Consider the following 16813-nt stretch of genomic DNA (forward strand, 5'->3'; position numbering starts at 1 on the left):
CTTTTGGATCCAGGCTACTGAATGCTTAAATGACAATGTATCCAATCTTTGTTTCCTTCAGATTTCACAGAACTGGTTCAAGAACAGTTCTCATCTGGGGTTGAAACTTGACTAGGTGAAATACTGAGGACAGACAACAGCAAAAGGAAAGATACAACTTAAATATTGGCAAATATAGAAGAATAATAATCTTGTCACTATTGGGTCTCAAATGAGAGAACTTAAAGAATGATTAAAATGTGCTTATAGCTCTCTATTATCTGTTTGTAGTGACGGACAGGGAAGCCTGGCATGCTGCAGTCCTTGGGGTTGCAGAGTCAGACACGACTGAGTGACTGAACTGAACTAAACTGATGGAAGTTCAGAATTCATCAGCTCCATAACTCTAAGAACCCATAACCCAAGATGCAATTGTGTTAACAATTAAAGCTTCATACAGCTATAGAAAGTAACATAAAACCCTACTTGCTTGATAGAGTGGTAAATGATTTATTATAAATGATGAGTATTCTATCTTTCTTTCATGATTGGCTTAACTCTAGGAAGTGAAACTGTTAGCTACTGACGTGACAAAAATGAAATCAGGATGCTGAAATGATTCCATTCCAGTGTTATAAATAACATTGTGTGTGTGTTTGTTTGTATTGGACTCTGCCCGACCCCATGGACTGTATGTAGCCTGCCAGGCTACTTTGTCCATGGAATTTTCCAGGCAAGAATACTGGAGTGGGTTGCCATTTCCATCTCCAGGGAATCTTCCCAATCCAGGGATCAAACCCGTGTCTCTTACGTCTTCTGCATTAGCAGGTGGATTCTTTACCACTGTGTCACCTGGGAAGCCCATAAATGACATTAGTTTTGCTTTAATGTGTTTTGAAGCTAACATTGAAGCCACCTTTGACAATTCCATCTATTATCTTAACGTGGAATATTGTGTAGGCAAGTTTATAGTGCCCTGCCACTAGTAATAACCAATGAGACATTTGTTAGCAGTTCCCCAAATAATGTCTTGCATATAACCTTCAAACTTAAAATATACAGATTCCTCAAAGTTTGCCATTTTCCTAAAGTTCTTTACTTCATCTTATGCTAAGGTTGAGCGAAGAATTGTCTTTAAGTTTCTTTGCAGTTGTGAAAGTTTATTATAGATACAGAACACCAGGGGAAAAAACCCTTCCTTTCACAGTGTTCTCCATAGATTGTCTTCAATTTAGCTTAAATAAAACATTCTATATATGAAACATTATAGATCACTTGGGGGGAAGACGAAAGTAAATCATGTCTAGTTGGAGGAAAATCTTTAAAATGAAAAAAGAAACTCTTTAGAAGGGATTCCACATATACTTAGCCCACATCCAGACTAGTGTCCCTGATTTTAAATATGTCCTCTTTGATGTTTAAGAGAGCTTCACAGGTGGTTTAGTGGTAAAGAACATGCTTGCTGATGCCGGAGACATAAGAGGCGTGGGTTTGATCTTTGGGTCCAGAAGATCCCCTGGAAGAGGAAACGGCAACCCACTCCAGAATTCTTGCCTGGAGAATTCCATGAAGAGAGGAAACTGGTCAGCCCATAGCATCGAAAAGAGGCAGACACAACTGAAGCAGCTTAGCACACACACCTATTTAAGAGAAATAGGAACAGATTGAAAATTTAAAAAACCAAGCACATATCTTTTCTCAGGGTATGGTTTGGCTCTGTAAATTCTGTCAACCTTCTCTCATTCTTCTTTCCATGACCAACAGCAGCAGGGTAAAGCATGCCAGAATTACATTATCAAGGCCAAGAATAGCCAAGGTATCATTCAAGAAGAACAAAGTGAAGCACTTCTCTGTTGGTCCAATGCTTATGACTCCCTGCTTCCAGTGTATGAGTGCAGGTTTGATTCCTGGTCAGGGAACTAAGACCACACATGCCACATGGTTCAGCCAAAAAAAATAAAAAGGAGAGAAAGAACAAAGTGAGCCAGTACTAGATAGTTATTTCTATTATAGAAATAGAATCTTCAAAAGAGTGTGGCAATTTACCAAGAATACACAAATTATGCAATGAAACACAAAAAGATATGAGCATACATGTTAAACCAATTCATTAAACAGGTGACACCAGAGAATAATGGTGAAAGGAGAGTATTTAATTGTATTTGACTTTGTTTTTAATTGGAGGATAATTACTTTACAATATTGAATTGGTTTCTGCCATACATCAACATGAGTCAGCCATAGGTATGCCTGTGTCCCCTATCTCTTGAATTTCACTCCCACCTTCCACTCCATCCTCCCCCTCTAGGTTGTCATAGAGCACTGGGTTGAGCTCTCCGTGTCACACAGCAAATTCCCACTGCTGCTGCTGCTGCTAAGTCAAGTCAGTCGTGTCCGACTCTGTGTGACCCCATAGACAGCAGCCCACAGGCTCCTCCATCCCTGGGATTCTCCAGGCAAGAACACTGGAGTGGGTTGCCATTTCCTTCTCCAATGCATGAAAGTGAAAAGTGAAAGTGAAGTTGCTCAGTCGTGCCCAACTCTTAGCGACCCCAAGGACTGCAGCCTACCAGGCTCTTCCGTCCATGGGATTTTCAAGGCAAGAGTGGGTTGCCATTGCCTTTTCCGATTAGAGTGTTGAAGCAGCACTATTCAGAAGAGACACAAATTGAAACAATACAAATCCCCATTAAGAGCTAAACGAATAAAGTATGACCATTTATTCCATGGTCAAACATGGAATACTCTACAGAAATGACAATGAATGATTTATAACTGCCTGCAACAACATGGTTAAATCTCAGATATATTATTTTGTGCCAAAGAGCCAACTGCCATAATATATGGTTCTATTGATGTATAGCTTAAAAACAAGCAAAATTAATTTATGATATGAAAATCAAAATAGTGATTACCTAGTGAGAGAAATGAATAGATGACTGCATGTTAGATTTTTCTGGAATGTTCCTAATGTTCTATTCCTACATCCCATTGCTGGTTACAGGTGTAGTCAGTTTATAAATTGATCCCCCCACTTTAAATCTGCACTTTTCTGTATATGTTATATTTCAACAAAAATGTCAAAAAAGAAGAAAGAATATTTTTAACATTTTTCCAAAATCTTCCATCAATACATGTTCTCAAATTGTAATATACAGTTTAAAAATAAAATCATTTTCAATATGTTATATTGAGGGGCAAAGTAATTTCAGCAAGAGTTGTTTGGGCTAGACTATACCCTCCAAGTTCTGCCCTGATTTTTCCTATCAAAGGTGAAAGGATATCACTTTACTCTTCTTAACAGTTCAAGTGTTCCTCCAGAAATCACCAGATAAAACACAAACATACACACACACACATACACACTCCAGAAACACACACTCACATACAGCTTCTAAGGAAATAAAATTATTCTCAGACTCAATGAGGTCTAAATCCATATTAATAAAGACTGATTATCTTCCTAAAGCAATAATCGGTGGAGATATTACATGCCACAAATGAAGAAACTCTTTTATATTATTATGCAAAGCAATTTCAATCCTATTTATAGCTATATCTTGCTTTCCCAAACTATATCCAGAGACATAATTGTTCATAATAAAGTGCCCTGTTATTGTCATTTCTCCCCCCAGACACCATTTGTTTATCTTTGCTCAGGCTAAATAAGAAACTTCCTAAAGAAGCTAGAGTTTTCAGTGTTCCACTAACTCAAGTTGGAAATAATTAGGCAAAGGCAACAGACACTGCACCGAGGTGAATGCTGACATTTACAGCAAATGTCCCCATGGCACCTCTCATCTGATTTAAGAGCAACTAAGTTTTCCCAGGAGGCACTAGTGGTAAGGAACCCACGTGCTAATGCAAGAGATGTTAGAGACACTGTTTGATCACTGGGTCACGCCTGGGAAATCCCATAAAGAGAGGAGCCTGGCAGTCTACGGTCCATGTGGTCGCAAAAGTCAGACACGACTAAAGTGACTTAGCAGTAGTGAGAGTAAGCCTCCTGTGTTCTCTGAGCCAGGAGAAACCTGCAGATGTTGACTCTTTTTGGCATATAAAGCTTAAATGTATCATTATTTTAAAATGTAGTTTTTAGAAAAATGGTTGAAAAAATTAGGTTGGATCTTTATTTTATATAATAGAACACCTAATCTATATTCTGCCCAATAAATTTAGAAGTATGTGTAAAAATGAGCCATCTTACAATACCTAAAGCAGTAAAAATAAAGGTAAAAGGATGACTCTCTATGGGAAAATAATCAGAGAGGAATGGGGTGACATATAAAGTGCAAGCTTTATAAATATTTTAAACCCCAGAATAGTCACAAATAACATTAAAAGATTAAAAAATAAGCTTGCAAATTTTGCAATAAGATCAAAGTTAAATTTGAATATGTAAAAATGTCATACACCTAAATTTATTAACATATATAGCTTTAAAAACAGAAATAGATGCAAAAGAATAGGTATATTTTTAAAAGAAATATATTACTCTAGTATTGAAATAATTATTTAATTTAAAATAAAGTAAATTCTATTTGCTGCCAAAAAAAATATTTAGGACTAGTATTTTGTGAGAGAGGTTATAATGTGACCAGAAATGATTACTGCTGATGAAACATAAAGTTGTGGTACCAATCTGGAAATGATTTGGGAGTCCACATAGAAAGAATAAAAGTATTTTCTATATCCTTTGTGCCAGAACTAAATTCCTCCGAACTTTATGGCAGTTTAGGTGAGCATATGCATTATAGAACAGCTTATAGGGGAATAAGGAACTAATTTACAAATTGATAAAGAGATTGTTCAGTAATTTATGTTGCTCATATGTTACAGAATTTTATTAATCAAAAATATTGTTCTTTTGAAGAATACTTAATGTAGCCTAATGCTAAAAGCAAATATTGAATTAAAAAAAGATATAATAATGCATTTGCAGGATAATAATTTAATGCCAATTTTACTAACATATATCTTTTCTATCTACATTATTTTTATCCATCTGTTAGCATCCATCTCTTCATTATTCATCTGATGAGTGAAAACATTGTCAGTATAACAAATAGTTATTTTTGGATATTAGAATTATCAAAAATTTAATCTCTTTTTTTGTATTCTTATTCAACATTTCTCAGGGAACACTTTTAAAATCAGAATCCAATGTTAAATTATTATAATGAAAATAAATAGCTTTATACCTATTGTTTTCACCTTTGCTTTTCTTATCTCATTGTAAGTAGGTAGGTGTTAGTGGCTCAGTTGTGTCCGACTCTTTGCGACCTCATGGACTATAGCCCTCCAGGCTCCTCTGTCCATGGAATTCTCCAGGCAAGAATACTGGTGTGAGATGTCATTTTCCTCTCCAGGGGATCGTCTCAACCCAGGGATCAAACCCAGGTCTCCTGCATTGCAGGTAGGTTCTTTACAATCTGAGCCCCCAGAGAATCCCTATCTCATTGTAGTTGACAAAAACTACAAACAACTATGAACAAACAAATGGTAAATTTATCCATACATGATAAAAGTAGTTAACATTGTTTAAGCTGAGTTTGGAGATTTTAAGAAAGTTGCTATACAAATGAAAAATGGCATTTTATTATTTAGTTATGGCATGAGATAAAATAACTAGCATTTTATTTTTATATACAAAAATAAATGTATGGCAAAATTAAAATTCCAAAGTAATTAACTACTGTCTTTTCCATATGTCTTCATTGGAAATGATAGGCACCCAGCGGGAAGAAAACCAGCACTGACTGAATGGAAACGTGTAATAAAATAAAGGAAAAAAAATGAGCGGATATGAGAAATGATGTAAGAAGATGCAATTAATCATGCTTTAACTGGCCTCAGAGAGACCCATTTTAAAATGCAGGCTTTCACTTGACAGTACCTGTTTTTCTCAATGAAGTGGCCTTTAGAAACTGATTGAAGTTTAAGACATCATCTAGGGTGAGAAAGGCCTTTTGTTTCTTATTATTTATTTTACCTTCATGTCTCACCACCCTCACACGTGTATAAGCAGGATGAGGAGGGTATTCTCCTAGTTTTCCAGCAGCCGTGTATCCTTTATTGGCAGCTAGAGTGGGATTATTGAAGGGCACTTGCTAAATTTGTATAGCATTATGAATTATGAGAACCACAATTTTAGAAACTGCTGATTTAATTTTGCTAAAATTTCTTTTTTTGTAGCCACATTGAACGCAAAGATTTGTTCATAGGCAACACATCTTGAAAAACATGTGCTTCATTTATAACTGAGCCAGATAAACGCACTGGACTTGTATTTAGCATGAACAATGGCACCACAATGTGGTAAGACATAAACACGGGTTCCAGAACTCTGGCCTTGTTAAACATGCATAAAATGTGAACTACACGATACAGAAGCATTTCCTTACTTAAAAGAACCTCATTTGGTGGTAAACTAGGGAGTGAAAATGCAATGATTAAAGTTTATATTATCAACACAGAGAAAGATGAAGACTAGGAGGACAAGGGATATTTCTTATGCATCTCTTTCTAAGCACTGAGCAAAATAATCAGGAAAAATGTGGCACTATATATTTCAGTCATGACTTTAATCATTTAACAAATATTACATTTCTACTATGGCAAATCTAAATATGGGGGAGAGGAGGGAAAGGCCTATAAAGTAAGGGAACCATATTCTAGTGATAAGGATAGTATTTTTTGAATGAGTGAATATACCAACTTGGGTAAATTCAGCTAAAGATGTGGGGAAAATCATAAGCATAAAGAATTTGAATGCATCTTTTTTATTGTATGCATATTATTCATACCTCAGATTTATAGAGCATTTATTTTATCAAAACTTTAGATTTACTGATTATTACTTTACCTCACAGCAACACTCCAAGAAGATATTAACATATATTGTGAGTTTAATTTCAGATAGCATCAATAAATTAAGTATCACAGTAAAGTGAGTCACACAAAAGTTTTGGCTTCCCAGTGTTCAAAAAGTGTATTTACACTGTATTGTAGTCATGATTAAGCAACTGAACAACAATAACAACAAAGTATTTCTTTCAAGAAAACACTTTGTTCATCCATGAAAAGCAGTTCCTCATCCTTTCAACTTCTATCATGAAATTGCAGCAATTCAGTCGCATCTTCAGGCTCCACTTCTATTGCTAGTTCTTTCCACCTACTTTATTTCTAGTTCTTTCCATCTATTGTACTTCCACTGAAATCTTGAATCCTTTAAAATCATCCATGAGGATAGGGATCAACCTCTTCCAAAGTCCTATTAATATTGATTATTTAATCTCTTCCTGGTGAATTATTTCCATAAGTTTTTCAATTTATTTCTCCAAGAACCATCAAAAGAATCATCATTTATAGGCTATAGCCTTGTGAAAAATATTTCTTAAATAATAAAATTTGAAAGTCAAAATTAACTCCTTGTATCATGGGCTGCAGAATGGATGTTCTGACAGCAGGAATGAAAACAAAATGAATCTCCTTATACATCTCCATCAGAGCTCTTGGGTAATCAGGTGCATTGCTAATGAGCAGCTATATTTTGAAAGGAATATTTTATTTTCCTGAGCAGTAGGTCTCCATAGTGGACAGTAAATCCTTTTGTAAACAAATGTGCCTTCATATAGACTTTGCTAGTCTATGGAGAAGGAAATGGCAATCCACTCCAGCACTCTTGCCTGGAAAATCCCATGGACGGAGGAGCCTGATAGGCTACAGTCCATGGGATTGCAAAGAGTTGGACACAACTGACTGACTTCACTTCAGTCCATTTCTAAAGCACAGGCAGAGTAGATTTAGCATCCATCTTAAGGGTCCTAGGAGTTTTGGAATGGTAAATGAGTTCTGGCTTCTACTTAAAGTCACCAGATGCATTAGCCCCTAACAGAAGTCAGCCTGTCTGTCCTTTGAAACCTTGAAGCCAAGCATTGACTTCTCCTCTCTAGCTATTAAAGTCCTAGATGGCATCTTCTTCCAAATATAAGATTGTTTCATCTATGTTGAAAATCTGTTGTTTGGTATAACCATCTGTATTAATTGAGCTAGATCTGAATAACTTGTCACCTACTTTTTTCAGTCTTAGAAGTTCCTTAGGATCAGGACCTCTTCTAGAACTCCTGGCTTCACTGTTTCCTCAATAGGACTCAGCATTCTTTCTGACTAGTGCCATTGGAGAGGTTACTATAGGACAAGTCACCCTTTCTTTATTGTCCCATATCTTTATTTTCCATGACACTATTATATAAAACATACATGTGTATCAGACATAATTAAAAGCTTGAGAAAATGAATGTAATTATAGTGTAGGAGGAGAAAACTTAGAAATGCATGCCACATAATAATTTTCTTAGAGAACAAGGGTAGTTATACAACAGGTTAAGCTTTAAGGAGGCTGTAGGGAAGAAGGTCACTTTATAGAAAGACTGTTTTTATCCTAATTTCTTTCATTCTGACTTTTTTTCTCTCTTCAAAAATTGATCTAACCTCTACTATTTTGCTAACCTTCTCTACTCATAAAATTTCATCTCATGCCAAGCTCCATAGTCCTTCCTTTTTAATCAGGTGGGATGAATACACTTATAGGTGTACCAGGACAGCTCCAGATGGATAATCAGTGTCTCCATTTGAGAGAAAAGTATATTAATTACATGCTGAGAAGTACTGGGAATATCTAGTCTTCTTGATGGGATGATGAGAATTAAATTTTAGAATGCTTTGAGTTCACCCCTTTACACAGTATTATATGTAATCTTAATGTCCCACGGTCATCACCAACTTGTACTTTGCATGGAAAATTGCTTTTTTAGTTGATGTTGGAGTCCACATGGGCCAATTTTAAAACGTTCTTTTTTTTTTTTTTTTTTTGTATTTTAGTAGAATTTACGGTTGGGGTTAGGGTTAGTCTAGGTTCGTTTCTTACATGATAGTATACATGTTTCAATGCCATTCTCCCAAATCATCCCACCCTCCCCCCATCCCACAGAGTCCAAAAGTCTGTTCTATACATCTGTGTCTCTTTTGCTGTCTTGCATACAGGGTTATCATTACCATCTTTCTAAATTCCATATATATGCGTTAGTATACTGTATTGGTGTTTTTCTTTCTGGCTTACTTCACTCTGTATAATCGGCTCCAGTTTCATCCACCTCATTAGAACTGATTCAAATGTATTCTTTTTAATGGCTGAGCAATACTCCATTGTGTATATGTACCACAGCTTTCTGATCCATTCATCTGCTGATGGACATCTAGGTTGTTTCCATGTCCTGGCTATTATAAACAGTGCTGCGATGAACATTGGGGTACATGTGTCTCTTTCAATTCTGGTTTCCTCGGTGTGTATGCCCAGCAGTGGGATTGCTGGGTCATAAGGCAGTTCTATTTCCAGTTTTTTAAGGAATCTCCACACTGTTCTCCATAGTGGCTGTACTAGTTTGCATTCCCACCAACAGTGTAAGAGGGTTCCCTTTTCTCCACACCCTCTCCAGCATTTATTGCTTGTACACTTTTGGATCGCAGCCATTCTGACTGGTGTGAAATGGTACCTCATTGTGGTCTTGATTTGCATTTCTCTGATAATAAGTGATGTTGAGCATCTTTTCATGTGTTTGTTAGCCAGCGTATGTCTTCTTTGGAGAAATGTCTATTTAGTTCTTTGGTCTATTTTTTTGATTGGGTCATTTATTTTTTCTGGAATTGAGCTACAGGAGTTGCTTGTATATTTTTGAGATTAGTTGTTTGTCAGTTGCTTCATTTGCTATTCTTTTCTCCCACTCTGAAGGCTGTCTTTTCACCTTGCTTATAGTTTCCTTTGTTGTGCAGAAGCTTTTAATTTTAATTAGATCCCATTTGTTTATTTTTGCTTTTATTTCCAGTATTCTTGGAGGTGGGTCATAGAGGATCCTGCTGTGATTTATGTCGGAGAGTCTTTTGCCTATGTTCTCCTCTAGGAGTTTTATAGTTTCTGGTCTTACGTTTAGCTGTTTAATCCATTTTGAGTTTATTTTTGTTAATAGTGTTACAAAGTGTTCTAGTTTCATTCTTTTACAAGTGGTTGACCAATTTTCCCAGCACCACTTGTTAAAGAGATTGTCTTTAGTCCCTTGTATAATATTGCCTCCTTTGTCGAAGATAAAGTGTCCATAGGTGTGTGGATTTATCTCTGGCCTTTCTATTTTGTTCCATTGATCTATATTTCTGTCTTTGTGCCAGTACCATACTGGTCTTGATGACTGTGGCTTTGTAGTAGAGCCTGAAGTCAGGCAGGTTGATTCCTCCAGTTCCATTCTTCTTTCTCAAGATTGCTTTGGCTATGCAAGGTTTTTTGTATTTCCATACAAATTGTGAAATTATTTGTTCTAGTTCTGTGAAAAATACCACTGGTAGCTTGATAGGGATTGCATTGAATCTGTAGATTGCTTTGAGCAGTATACTCATTTTCACTGTATTGATTCTTCCTATCCATGAACATGGTATATTTCTGCATCTACTAGTGTCCTCTTTAATTTATTTCATCAGTGTTTTATAGTTTTCTATATATAGGTCTTTAGTTTCTTTAGGTAGATATATTCCTAAGTATTTTATTCTTTTTGTTGCAATGGTGAATGGAATTGTTTCCTTAATTTCTTTTTCTACTTTCTCATTATTAGTGTATAGGAATACAAGGGATTTCTGTGTGTTGATTTTATATCCTGCAACTTTACTGTATTCATTGATTAGCTCTAGTAATTTTCTGGTGGAGTCTTTAGGGTTTTCTATGTAGAGGATCATGTCATCTGCAAACAGTGAGAGTTTTACTTCTTCTTTTCCAATTTGTATTCCATTTATTTCTTTTTCTGCTTTGATTGCTGTGGCCAAAACAACTTTCAAACAATGAAATGTAACCCTCTTCTGTTCTTCTCTTGAGTTTTTCCAAGCCACTTCATCAAAGTACCTCCTTTTCTGCTGTCCTAATGCTCTAGCAGGTGCTCTTCATCTGTATCCACAGTTGTTATGGCCATTAGCATTTGAATTGACTCAAGTTCCTGCTAGTCTTCATCATTGCCTAAATTCTTGTCCATTTTTCCTAAAAATTATTGTCTGCACTTCTCCTGATTGTCTGTTGCAAGTTCTCGAGCAGCTCAGTTGGTGATAATCCACCCACAATGCAATTCAAGGCATGGACTCTTCCAGCATAGAGTATTTGCAGCTGGGTGACTGTCTCATGTCACTTTTCTAGTGTTCCCTTCTTTTTTCCAGGTAGTATGGCAATTTCTCCCTTATTTTCACTTGTACTCACAACATAGTGGTATAGGTCCAAATATCAATACATTTTTTTTTTCAAATATCAATACATTTTGAATTTCCACACTTAAATCCTTGGTGGCAGGATGCCCTTACCATGTTTATTTGGATTTCTGTTAATAAAGATATTTCCTTTTCACCTTTGGCCATCTCAACCTCTGTTTTAAAATTAAGGAATGGGAACTAAGTCAGTACAATGCACAAGACTTCTTTACTTTGTGCCAGGGATCAAAACATGGCATGGCTCATGAATACATCATGAGAAATGCTGGGCTGAATGAAGTACAGGCTGGAATCAAGATTGTTGGAGAAGTAGCAATAAACTCAGATATGCAGATGACATCATCCTTATGGCAGAAAGAGAAGAGGAACTAAAGAGCCTCTTGATGAAGTTGAAGGAGGAGAGTGAAAACATTAGCTTTTAACTAAGCATTCCAAAAATGAAGATCATGGCATCCAGTCCCATCACTTCATGGCAAATAGATGGAGAAACAATGGAAACAGTGAAAGACTTTATTTTCTTGGGCTCCAAAATCACTGCAGATGGTGACTGTAACCATGAAATTAAAAGACGCTTACTCCTTGGAAGGAAAGCTATGACCAACCTAGATAGCATATTAAAAAGCAAAGACATTACTTTGCCAACAAAGTCCATCTAGTCAAGGCTATGGTTTTTCCACTAGTCATGTGTGAATGTGAGAATTGGACCATAAAGAAGGTTGAGTGCCAAAGAATTGACGGTTTTGAACTGTGGTGTTGGAGAACACTTTTGAGAGTCCCTTGGACTGGAAGGAGATCAAAACAGTAAATTCTAAAAGAAATCAGTCCTGGATATTCGTTCGGAGGACTGAAGCTGAAGCTCCAATACTCTTGCCACCTGACGCAAAGAGCCAACTCATTGGAAAAGACCCTGATGCTGGGAAAGATTGAAAGCAGGAGAAGGGGATGACAGAGGATAAAATGGTCAGATGGTTTCACTGACTCAATGGACGTGAGTTTGAGCAAGCTCCAAGAGTTGGAGAAGGACAGGGAACCCTGGTGTTCTGCAGTTCATATAGTTGTAAATATTTGGACACAACTGAGTTACTGAACTACAAAAACAATAAGGGATCACTATTCTTTTGTGATTATGTTGTGAAAATGTAACCAAAATATTTAAATTAATCAAAAAGATGAATGGAATGAACTAAAAGCCACAGGGGAAAAAACAAAAGAAATGTCTTAAGTTTGATTTGTTTCCAATTGGCTAAAAGCCTCAAACTGAGTAAAGCTGTTGTTTAGCTGTAGATTTTCTTTTAATCTAGAGAACATGGCAAATTTTGTTCAATAAAACAGAAAACCACAAGGTTATGCTTTTTAATTTTTATTGTAGTATATTTGATTTACAATGTTGTATTAGTTTCAGTGTACAGCAAAGTGACTCAGTTACACATAAATGTATATCTATTCTTTTTAAAATTCTTTTCTCATTTAGGTTATTACAGAATATTGTGTAGAATTTCCTGTGCTATACAGTAGGTCACTGTTATCTATTTTATATATAATAGTGTGCACACAGTTATGTTTTATTTCTCTATGAAATATTAAGAAGCTTTTTATGTAATCAAGTAATTTTATTCTAATATTACTTTCATAAATTTACTACAAATACCCTAGTTTCTATGTGTTGTGTGGACATTTTAACATCTTCCTCATTAATTAATGAATTAAATTATTTTTCAATGTGCCTGAAAGTCATGATTTTACTTTTCAGAAAATTTAACTTTAAATATTCTGCTCCCACCAGTGAATTTTCTTTTAGGATGTTCTTCTTCATCCTTGTGTGACTTCTCTTGACTATGCACTTCTGATTTCTAGTAGTATTAACTCAATGGATGATACTACACTTAATGGGCCTCACAAATTCCTTTTAATTTACCTTTTAGAGTCATTTAATGATGCCATTATACTTCCCAGACCTCTGACCAACCATTTTATATTTTTTAATCAGATAAAATATCTTCTGATTTAAAACCTCGTGTAAATATATATGAAAGATAATTTAATTCTGTGGAGCTCATACGCCTTTTTACAGTAGAAATTCAATCACATATTTGGAATTCAAAGTTAGTTTCATCCAGTTCAAAACATTTTAAGAGAAAAGTTTATTTATCTGGAATATTAGCCTAAAGTTTCCAAAATTAATAAAGATTACTCTTTATGGAGCTATAAGCTTGGAGCCAAAGGACAGGTGAGGCAACCATTTGAAGAGATTTGTATTGGGGATACAGTGTATTTAAAATTTCACTTTAGAATCTTACACAGTCACTGGAATATGTATATATACCAGCATTCTGATCAAGTTTTATATTAGGAAAACCCAAAATAAGTACATACCAGAAACCAATTTCTTCTGATTATTATTACAATAGAATTCTAAAGCCCCTGCTCCAGTAACACATGGATCTTTGTTATTGTAACTTGTGTCATGTTTAAGAGAGAAAATTTTATATGATGGGCTGATTCTTGTCCACAATACCATGAATTTCTGATGTCTGAAAGGAAAGTAAGTGATGTAATAACATCAAGGCCCTCAAGAAACTGGATGAGGCCCCCAAGAAACTCATCCTAAGGACGACTCTTCTACCTTCAAGAAACCTACTTGCTTCCCAGTCCTGTAGAACCACCACTACCACCCCATCACTCAAAAAGGCACAGTTGATAATGCTTGCCTGAGAGCATTCTAGAAGTTGTATGAAATCCTGTATTTAAAAGCTATTTCTTTTTTGTTGTTGTTTGGCTTCTGGTAAACACAACTGATTCCCCTTTGATAACAAATATATTTTTATTTATTTATTTGACTATGCTAGGTGTCAGCTGCAGTATGTGGGATCTAGTTTCCTGACCAGGAGATGAACCCAGGCCCTCTGCATTGGGAGTGCAGCATCTGCAGCCCACCAGACCACTAGGGAAGCTCCTGGATTTACCCCTATGATAGCAATATAAAACATCATCTTTAAATAAATTTAAGTAAAAATGAATTCACACTAGAAAATTGTTGAGTAAATAATAGTTCTGGTGTCATATGGTTGGAAGCAAAGGTCGAAACTCAAATGAGTGCACAAAATTAACCTTAGGCACTTGTGAAAATCAAACTGATTGCTAGGAAATCTAAGACAGAGATAACTCTTTATTGTATTACTCTAAGTTTTTTTTTTTTTTTTCCCAGAAAATACCAAGGTGAGATTAGTATAGTCAATGGAGAGTATACTCTGGCTTTTTGATTAGGCACATCACAGCTCAAATACCACCGCTGTTTAAGGAGACCTTGGTCCCAGGGTCCTCATTTTATTAAATAGGAATCTTACCCCATTAGACTGGTGTATGGATTAAATGACATTGCATATATAAAGTGAATGGTATGTATGTGCTACTCGTTCATTACTTTTGACTCCTTGAATAATAATATTAGCTTTTTGTATTTATTTATTAATGGCTTATGAACTGGATGCTTTTGAACTGTGGTGTTGGAGAAGACTCTTGAGAGTCCCTTGGACTGCAAGGAGATCCAACCAGTCCATTCTAAAGGAGATCAGCCCTGGGTGTTCTTTGGAAAGAATGATGCTAAAGCTGAAGCTCCAGTACTTTGGCCACCTCATGCAAAGAGTTGGAAAAGACTCTGATGCTGGGAGGGTTTGGGGGTAGGAGGAGAAGGGGACAACAGAGGATGAGATGGCTGGATGGCATCACTGACTCGATGGACGTGAGTTTGAGTGAACTCCGGGAGATGGTGATGGGCAGGAAGGCTTGGCGTGCTGCAATTCATGGAGTCGCAGAGTCGGACACGACTGAGCGAATGAACTGAACTGAACTGAACTGAACTGAACTATGAACTGGAAGTAGGTCATCTTTGCATTCCATTATTTTTTTGTAATGTGTCAGCAAAGTAAGGCAAAGTCAGATCTTAAAACCCTGTACTACTGTGGCACAGAGAAATAAGTCTATATCAATGGGAAAGGAAAAAAGCAAAAGAAAAGAAAGGGAGGGAGGAAGGAAGGAAGAAAGAAAGAAAATTATAGATCATGCACTGAAATACCAAGTGGATGCAACTGATGGCAGCAAGTAAACAATAATAGCAGAGCAGGGTACCCCACGAGAGATTTAAGAGAGAGATTTATTTATCTTTTGCTAGTCTCAACAGTGAATCCCACATGACAATAGTACTAACACATTTGTGACTTCCTTTTCTACTGTTTTTATCATTTTGTTTTTGATTCTAGTTGTGCACAGACAAGCTATTCTACTTCAGTAGTAATAAAAGTCAAATATTTGATTTTACAGCCTAAATATTTCATAGTCTCTGTCAAAAGATTATAGGGACCTATACTATATTGCTTGAGATAGGAAGGAATATATGGCTTGTTAGTCTATTTGTTATTTTTCTTTTAATATAAATTTATTTATTTTAATTGGAGGCTAATTACTTTATAATACTGTATTGGTTTTGCCATACATCAACATGAATCCACCACAGGTATACACGTGTTCCCCATCCTGAACCCCCCTCCCACCTCCCTCCCCGTACCATCCCTCTGGGCCATCTCAGTGCACCAGCCCCAAGCATTTTTTTTAGACTGCTTTACTTATGAGTGCAAATCCATTAAAAATTGCATACCTACTCAGAAAGAATACAGCTCTTTGAAATATGAAAAGATGATATTTTATTTTGTGATTACTTTTGACTTGGGGTTTAGTTTGTAGGATTGAAGATACAATTTGTCTATGTTGTGTAACTGAAAAAAGCTTTAACCTTTCAAGTGTGAAATATGATCCTAATTCTGAAAGGTACAAAGTAGATTATAGCATTTCTTAATAAAATAGACTGTCTTCCAATTGTTTTATATATATGTGTGTGCATATATAAAAGGAGAAGGCAATGGCACCCCACACCAGTACTCTTGCCTGGAAAATCCCATGGACGGAGGAGCCTGGTAGGCTGCAGTCCATAGGGTCGCTAGAGTCAGACACGACTGAACGACTTCACTTTCACTTTCACTTTTCACTTTCATTCATTGGAGAAGGAAATGGCAACCCACTCCAGTGTTCTTGCCTGGAGAATCCCAGGGACAGGGGAGCCTAGTGGCCTGCTGTCTATGGGGTTGCACAGAGTTGGACATGACTGAAGCAACTTAGCAGCAGCAGCAGCAGCACATATAAAAATTAAAATATTTTTAAATTTCACAGAAAATAAGTAAAATGAATCAATGATCCTTTAAAAGCATGAAGACAAATTTTTATTAAAGACACTGATATTATAGAAGCATTTAAAGAGTCCAAGATCACATACCCAAGATGAGTTTTCAAAAATTATATTACTGAAATAATTTTAGGTTTAAAAATAAATGATAGCTATACATTTGTTACTTGAGTTTCAATATGGCATAAACTATAAATGCTTTCTAAGATTATAAAATATATATTTTATAAGATTTATAATTTTTTATAATTTTTACAATATTTGGATTTGTTTTCTCATAAAGGGACAAATTAATCCAAAATTTCT

Source organism: Oryx dammah, unplaced genomic scaffold, assembly GCF_014754425.2.
Source record: "Oryx dammah isolate SB20612 unplaced genomic scaffold, SCBI_Odam_1.1 HiC_scaffold_17, whole genome shotgun sequence".
In the NCBI taxonomy this organism is placed as follows: Eukaryota; Metazoa; Chordata; class Mammalia; order Artiodactyla; family Bovidae; genus Oryx; species Oryx dammah.